This window comes from Pinus tabuliformis, chromosome 5_2, assembly GCF_031772625.1.
Source record: "Pinus tabuliformis cultivar Carrire ecotype Pingquan chromosome 5_2, CPIR1, whole genome shotgun sequence".
In the NCBI taxonomy this organism is placed as follows: Eukaryota; Viridiplantae; Streptophyta; class Pinopsida; order Pinales; family Pinaceae; genus Pinus; species Pinus tabuliformis.
In genome coordinates, this window is record NC_142306.1 from 421,705,605 (window position 1) to 421,714,898 (window position 9,294).

The 9,294-nt window shown below is 38.0% G+C and overlaps 1 pseudogene; it reads right to left on the minus strand.

Annotated features, from left to right (window-relative positions):
* Nucleotides 1–328: 328 nt before the first annotated feature.
* Nucleotides 329–8,789, minus strand: LOC149159376 (beta-phenylalanine coenzyme A ligase-like; annotated as a pseudogene).
* Between the last annotated feature and the right edge of the window lie 505 nt (nucleotides 8,790–9,294).

The following is a 9,294-nucleotide window of genomic DNA, read 5'->3' on the forward strand; positions in this document are numbered from 1 at the left end:
AGGAAATGTCAAATAATAAACCAAACCAATCATCAGAAAGGAATATAACTTGCCACACATCCGTTGCTGAGTATCAGAACAGCTCTAATGAACTCAATGTTGATGAAACTCAAATTTCCTTTATAGTAAAAAGCAATCAGCTAAAGAAAGGTCTTTTGGTTCCTCCATCTTCTGAAGTTAGTTATAATACATTCAATAATCTAGAGAAAAGCTTGAAAAAAACTTCAATGAGCAATGCTATTTATATGTTTCTCCCAATACAAAATTATCATTCCCTGTTCAACAAAGGCAGTGAAACGATCCCTAAGCCTGTGAATGCATTGGACCACTAGTAAGTACAATTCTTAACATTAGAGAAGTAACAGAGGTCACCTGTTCGTAGCCAACCATCCGAATCCAGAGTTGAACTAGTCGCTTCCGGATTGCTGAAATAACCTGCAATAGAGTAAAACTGATTTTTTAAATCTTTAAATCTGACCTTTAAAAGATTTGTTTATTTAAGGCAACGATACATATCCACGATCCTCATCTGCCAGAAGTTTCCTTTTCCAACAGATGTAATTTTCTCAGGGTTAAGCGAAGAAGTCAAGTTCAACGGCTTGCTTCACCACAGCTAATTGAGAACCTCCGGAGAATTGGATTGGAATTCTTTCCACTTGCATAACTCTATTCCACCATCTTAAAATTTTGTTTGTTGGTATAAAACTTCAATGAAATACTTCCTCTCTAGAGCAGGTTTTGAACTATGCATTGTATTTAAGGTTGTCTCTTGTTCAATATCTTTATTATGAACAAAAGAAAGTTTCAGAAAGAGAACATACCTTTCATGACATATGGACCACGAAGCCACAGTTCTCCTTTCTAGTTTGGGGGCAGAGGAGCTCCTAAAACAAGATCAACTATATTTTCTTCAGTATTTGGAGACAACAAGCCAGTCGTTCCATAATGTCTACTTTCTTCTTGACTGTCTGTGGATGCCCCCATTCCCATTGTTTTCGTTAGCCCATAGCACTGCAAAATATCATGCAACCTTACTTGAGAAAAAGCATAGCCTAGGTGTAAGCTTACCGAGATAGTTGTAAGGTCATGGCTCTAATACCTTGGTAGCAAGCAAAAAAATGGCAGAAACTCTCTTAGTTGTTGATGATTAGTTAGAGATATTCAATGCTCAATGCAAGCCCCTGTACTTGTTAGATGCTTGTGTGTAAGCATGGCTAGGCATATACACGCTGGCTAAGAAGACCCCATAGGTGTGATGTTGCTAATATCTGCGATCCACCATCCAGGATATACTTCAAATTACCTCTAAATGATTTCTATGTTTGGTACACGTGCCCCTGAGCTCTAGAGTATCATATGGGTGGGAAAAAGCTATCAGTCAAACCTCTGTGCAGGCCAAGAAAAGGCTGATCCTACCCATACAATCATATGCTCAGTAGGCTTCAAGTTTGTGACTAGCGATTTTTTAATCCCAGATGCCTAGTCACCCAAGCTATAGCAATTTGGTCCCAAAGACAAACACCACTACTGTGCACAGATTTAGCCAGACTACACAACCTGGTTTGTTAAGAGGAAGGAAATATTCCTAACATCGAAGTCGGAATATAGTCTAATGAACCCTACTTTTCCTTGAGGTGAGTGATTCTTGAATGCAGATTCTTGTTTCTAAAAACTTGAAAAAAGTCCATGGATTTTAATCTTGACTTTGTTATAGCTAACTAGAAGGAAAAGTTATTGCTTATTAGTTCAATTCCAAAATACTTTTCTTTGATCCATATCTAGGGCCAGATGCATTTCAACAATAGATTCCAAATATGGCTGGTAAAAGCTCTGTTGTATAGGTACTGAAAGGTCAATCCTATGTTTAAAGGTAAATATTGAAGGCACCTGTTAGCCCTCATTTTCCCTTACAGGAAGACCACTGCACTAGGCTAAAAATGAATGAGGCACACTTAACCTACCTAATAAAGACGGATAGTAACTTTTTATACCCTCCTGAGTGGTTGGAGAGAGTGATTATCTAGTCAGTGTCCATATCTTTAAATTATGTAAAAGAAAGCAAGTTAGTGTTCTAGTATTTGTATTTCTATAGTAAGTAGACTAGCATGGCAGAAAAGAAGAAAACAACTTTACTTGTCTTATTGTGACTCTAGGGAACCAAGAAATATAATCCTCTGTAGACTCTTTGCTCAGGGGAGCTCCACCACATATAATAGTGTGCAAAGAACTCAAATCATATTTCTTTGCAATATCGACTTTGTTCATAGCCAACAGGATGGGAGGCACAAGAGGCAAATAGGTGATTCTGTATTTCTGAATCAACCAAAGCATCTCCATGAGATCAAACTTAGACAGCACAACAATGGTGGATCCGGAACCAAGCAACGCACAAGCAAAAGCCGCAAGCCCATATATATGAAACATGGGCACCATACCCAGGAACGAATCAGTAAGCCACAGTTCTCCTTTCTGGTTTGGGGGCAGAGGAGCTCCTGAAACAGGATCAACTATCTTTGCTTCAGTATTTGGGGACAACAAACCAACCGTTCCATAGTGTCTACATTCTTATTGACTGTCTGTGGATGCCGCCATTCCCATTGTTTCCATTAGCCCATAGCACTGCAAAATATCATGCAACCTTACTTGAGAAAAAGCATAGCCTAGGTGTAAGCTTATCGAGATAGTTGTAAGGTCATGGCTCTAATACCTTGGTAGCAAGCAAAAAAATGGGAGAAACTCTCTTAGTTGTTGATGATTAGTCAGATATTCAATGCTCAATGCAAGCCCATGTACTTGTTAGATGCTTGTGTGTAAGCATGGCTAGGCATATACACGCTAGCTAAGAAGACCCCATAGGTGTGATGTTGCTAATATCTGCGATCCACCATCCATGATATACTTCAAATTACCTCTAAATGCTTTCTATGTTTGGTACACGTGCCCTTGGGCTCTAGAGTATCATATGGGTGGGAAAAAGCTATCAGCCAAACCTCTGTGCAGGCCAAGAAAAGGCTGATCCTACCCATACAAGCATCTGCTCAGTAGGCTTCAAGTTTGTGACTAGCTATTTTTTAATCCCAGATGCCTAGTCACCCAAGCTATAGCAATTTGGTCCCAAAGACAAACACCACTACTGTGCACAGATTTAGCTAGACTACACAACCTGGTTTTAGTTCCATGCAATAGATATTTAATCCCCTTTAGTTTAATTTTCTTCTATCAATTTGTCTGGTTAGATTCCTTGGGTTGATGGTTGGGGCCTTGATCTCTCGTCAAATGATTTTAATATCATTGTTTCGGATGTTCCCTCCACTCAAAGGTGCAGATGGAGTATAAGCATAAGCACCCAATGAAGATAATCCTGCGGTGACTAGATCTTACTTCGTGTTTGCAATGGCAGGATCGCATTACGAAGGACTCTTCCCACGAAAAACCATAGATTTTTGCCACTCCAATAGTTTGCACTGGCTAAGATCTGTAATTTTAAGATTTGAAGATATTTTATAGTTTCTACATAAATAAATTTATAAAACCCATTAAACATCATACTATGGATTTTCAATATAATTTCAACGAATGTTATTCATCTGTGTATGATATCAGGGTAGGTAAAATTTGAAATTCCAAAGTGGTTTTAGTTCATAGAAAAACATATCTTAACGCAGTTATACATTAAACTATAGCACATTCCAAATGCTCTTATGAAATGCCTCTGTGTATTATTTTCAGTTCATTCGGTGTTTGAATATTTTGTGTACATACATCCTTGTTCCAAAAGAATTGAAGTCTTAAAATCAAATACAATGAAAAATCTTTGATATTACATCCTCCATTGTACGCAAAAAAAATTACAATTTCTTAGACTGGTACCTATAAAAATTAAGAATAAATTCGTTGGTTAAGGTAGTCTAATAGTGATAATGTGTGCTCTTGTTGCACATCCTGGCCCCTGTGCATAAACATAAGAACATGCCTGTGGATTCTTATAGTAACAACATCAAAAGTAGTGATTTGAAGTCAGGAAAATACAAACAGCTCAAACCCTTTAACATGAAGAAAGGATGCAGTTGCAGAGTCACGATAGCCTAGTTGGCCCAGAGGATGGATGCCCTCCAAGTTGATCTTTTGATTCTCAATCTAGATATTAAAGATCAATGTGCAACGATTTCAAATGAGATGGGTGATGTTAACAACTTGAAAATGAGATCAGGTCGTCAAGAGGACGAGTCACGAGATGGACGCCTTAAGGAGAGAAATAGAGGCCATCAAAGACCATCTCAACAACCTGTCTCTCCGCTCAGTGACACAGCCAGTGCCATCACCTCATTTTTTGTTGAAGGATCAGATCTGAACAATTCACTTGAAAACAATAGTAGGTCCACTGTCATCAAGGATATTATTATAATTTAGTAGTCATATATATCGCAAATTTTGTAAATTGTTGGGAAATTCTGTAAAGTCTTTACAAACAAATTCATTGTTTTTTAGCCCAGAATCACCCTCCTCACGTAAGGTATGAAATATTCTTGATTAGGAGAAGGACATTGAAATTTTTGAAGAGATATCTATGAAATTTCCTGATGTACTTGCGGCAAGCCAAACACCGAATTATATAATACAAATACTCTTTCGAGTTAAAAAAAATAACAGTGGAAATGTGTGCTCCTGTAGACTTTTGTGACAACCTTGCACAATTTTAACTGAAAAAGCCTTTCTCAAAGATGAAACGCAAATTTACAAGGAGTAATCAGAGGGTAAAACCATAGCATGCCCTTATGACATATGTCATCAAGTCTGCAAAGGAAGCGAATTAATGTAAATGAATTACGATCGATATTTCCCAAAAGATTTACTAATTTTCAGAAATGAAGGATCATAGGAAATGAAGTTGATTAGTATGCCATTAAAATGCAGAACTAGGTAAACTGTGAATTCAAGAAAATTGATACCTGGAATATAAAACTACAAAAATGATTTATAAAACACATCAAATTCAACTAAAATATTAGTACAAGGATTTGTAAAAACTATGGATAGTGGCAACAACTGATATACGAATAACAACGAATCCAATATGTTTCAAAATGTTTTATAAAGTATTCTTTCAATCCTTCGCAGTTCCAAACTCCACATAAACCCTTAACTATTTGACCATATTTAAAATTCAACTACTAAGTGAAATAGAAATCCATATCACAGTTCCAAACTCCAAAGAAACCCTTAACTAGTTGACCGTATTTAGAATTCAAATACTAAGTGAAATAGAAATCCATATCATCACAGGGGTCATGACTAACAATTACGATTCAAAATTTGGCTTCTAAAGCTTGACTTAGACTCTTATACCCTGTTGTCCTAAGCATGCATTCAAAACAAGGCAGATTCGTGAGAAAGAGTAAGTGTAACTCTGTTGCAAGAAATGTTGTAAAAATAAGGCCTAGATTCTTCATGAGTTGATTGGATGCCAGTTTCTGCGCTTATTCGAGCACTTATTTGAACTATCACCAGGGCTCTTCCTTAATATTGTGGAAAAAACTTCAATGAGTAGTGCTCTTTATATGTTTCTCCCAATACAAAATTATCATTCCCTGTTCAACAAAGGTAGTGAAACGATCCCTAAGCCTGTGAATGCATTGGACCGCTGATAAGTACACTAGGCTAAAAATAAATGAGGCACACTTAACCTACCTAATAAAGACGGATAGTAACTTTTTATACCCTCCTGAGTGGTTGGAGAGAGTGATTATCTAGTCAGTGTCCATATCTTTAAATTATGTAAAAGAAAGCAAGTTAGTGTTCTAGTATTTGTATTTCTATAGTAAGTAGACCAGCATGGCAGAAAAGAAGAAAACAACTTTACTTGTCTTATTGTGACTCTAGGGAACCAAGAAATAGACTCCTCTGTAGACTCTTTGCTCAGGGGAGCTCCACCACATATAATAGTGTGCAAAGAACTCAAATCATATTTCTTTGCAATATCGACTTTGTTCATAGCCAATAGGATGAGAGGCACAAGAGGCAAATAGGTGATTCTGTACTTCTGAATCAACCGAAGCATCTTCACGAGATCAAACTTAGACAACACAACAATGGTGGATCCAGAACCAAGCAACGCACAAGCAAAAGCCGCAAGCCCATATATATGAAACATTGGGCACCATACCCAGGAACGAATTAGTAAGCCACAGTTCTCCTTTCTGGTTTGGGGGCAGAGGAGCTCCTGAAACAGGATCAACTATCTTTGCTTCAGTATTTGGAGACAACAAGCCAGCTGTTCACCGAAGCATCTCCACGAGATCAAACCTAGACAGCACAACAATGGTGGATCCGGAACCAAGCAACGCGCAAGCAAAAGCCGCAAGCCCATATATAAGAATCATCAAATCTGCAAAGGAAGCGAATTAATGTAAATGAATTACGATCGATATTTCCCAAAAGATTTACTGATTTTCAAAAATGAAGGATCATAGGAAATGAAGTTGATTAGCATGCCATTAAAATGCAGAACTAGGTAAACTATGAATTCAAGAAAATTGATACCTGGAATATAAAACTACAAAAATGATAAAATATGTTATAAAACACATCAAATTCAACTAAAATATTAGTACAAGGATGTGTAAAAACTATGGATAGTTGCAACAACTGATATACGAATAACAACGAATCCAATATGTTTCAAAATGTTTTATAAAGTATTCTTTCAATCCTTCGCAGTTCCAAACTCCACATAAACCCTTAACTATTTGACCATATTTAAAATTCAACTACTAAGTGAAATAGAAATCCATATCACAGTTCCAAACTCCAAAGAAACCCTTAACTAGTTGACCGTATTTAGAATTCAAATACTAAGTGAAATAGAAATCCATATCATCACAGGGGTCATGACTAACAATTACGATTCAAAATTTGGCTTCTAAAGCTTGACTTAGACTCTTATACCCCGTTGTCCTAAGCATGCATTCAAAACAGGGCAGATTCGTGAGAAAGAGTAAGTGTAACTCTGTCGCAAGAAATGTTGTAAAAATAAGGCCTAGATTCTTCATGAGTCGAATGGATGCCAATTTCTGCGCTTATTCGAGCACTTATTTGAACTATCACCAGGGCTCTTCCTTAATATTGTGAAAAAAACTTCAATGAGCAGTGCTCTTTATATGTTTCTCCCAATACAAAATTATTATTCCTTGTTCAACAAAGGCAGTGAAACGATCCCTAAGCCTGTGAATGCATTGGACCACTGATAAGTACACTAGGCTAAAAATAATTGAGGCACACTTAACCTACCTAACAAAGATGGATAGTAACTTTTTATATCCTCCTGAGTGGTTGGAGAGAGTGATTATCTAGTCAGTGTCCATTCTTTAAATTATGTAAAAGAAAGCAAGTTAGTGTTCTAATATTTGTATTTCTATAGTAAGTAGATCAGCATGGCAGAAAAGAAGAAAACAACTTTACTTGTCTTATTGTGACTCCAGGGAACCAAGAAATAAACTCCTCTGTAAACTCTTTGCTCGGGGGAGCTCCACCACATATAACAGTGTGCAAAGAACTCAAATCATATTTCTTTGCAATATCGACTTTGTTCATAGCCAACAGGATGGGAAGCACAAGAGGCAACTAGGTGATTCTGTACTTCTGAATCAACCGAGGCATCTCCACGAGATCAAACTTAGACAACACAACAATGGTGGATCCGGAACAAAGCAACGCACAAGCAAAAGCCGCAAGCCCATATATATGAAACATGGGCACCGTACCCAGGAACGAATCAGTAAGCCACAGTTCTCCTTTCTGGTTTGGGGGCAGAGGAGCTCCTGAAACAGGATCAAATATCTTTGCTTCAGTATTTGGAGACAACAAGCCAGCCGTTCACCGAAGCATCTCCACGAGATCAAACCTAGACACCACAACAATGGTGGATCTGGAACCAAGCAACGTACAAGCAAAAGCTGCAAGCCCATATATAAGAAACATGGGCACCATACCCAAGAACGAATCAGTCTGATTCTGGGTACTATTCTCAGGAGTGAATCCCAAGTGCTTCAGCACAATGCAAACCATAGCAATCATATTTCTGTGGGTGGAAATGACCCCTTTTCTCATTCCAGTAGTCCCGGAGGAATAGAGAAGTGTGGCAGTATCGTCTTGCCGGATTTTAACAATAGGGGCATGGGCAGGATTCGAAGTCAGGAGCTTGTCTAGAGTAGAGATGTAATTTTGGTCATTCTGAGAGGCTAATTCAGATGAAGAAGAAGAAATGAGCACAATGGCTAATTTGGTGGCTGCCAATTTGACAGCCAAAGATGGCGTGGCAAAGGCCAACACGGTTGCTGAGTCTCTGGCTTGCTTCGCTATCTCAGCCGCGGTATTTAGCGGATTGGTGGTCGTAACGATGGCTCCAATGGACAAGACAGCCATGCAGATTATGGGGAAATAGATTGAATTCGGCGAGAGGATGAGTACAACGTCGGATTTTCTGATGCCAAGGCCAGCTAAACCAGTGGCAAGTGACTTTACGCTCTGCCATAGTTGGGGAAATGTGGTGGCTTCCCCAGTGGTAGATTCGATGAGGGCTATGTGGCCATTGTGGCCATAGTTGGGGAAATGTGGTGGCTTCCCCAGTGGTAGAGTCGATGAGGGCTATGCAGCCATTGTGGCGAAGCGAGGAGATGTAGGTGGGGAGATCCAGGAATTCGTCTTTGGGGAAAATCTACTGGTTTTCGATTGTTGTAGTACGTCTGGTTGGAGCTGCAATATCCGCTGCGGGGATCGATCTGGAGACCCATTGCTCTGTGGAATAACTTTGTTCGCTTCAGCTTCCCAGTGCAGGCTCATTCCAAACCCTGCGATGGTTGCGGTGACGTGAGGTTATCGTGAACAGTTCCAACCACTCAACTACCTTCCTTTGATCGAACGATTAACAATCCTCTAATCGTCTAACACATAATCTAACGGCACACAGGGATGACAGGTAGATTTTAGGGAAGTTCATTTCAGAGGGAAACGCCTTACGGCGTAATTAAGAAAGCGATTGAATTTTAATGAATTTATTTAAAATAATATTAATCAATTCAGTGTTAAATATAATATTTAATATAAGAAATGTCAATTTAATTGTTGTTATAAAATTATTATAAAAATATAAATATACAATAAATTTAAAATATTCAAAATTAATATTTATTTAGATTAAATATTTTACAATCCAACAAAAACAACTCTTACATTTGAATTACTTGAAATTTTTTAGCTTTTAAAAAATTTGCATCTTAAAACTTTAATTACTTCAAG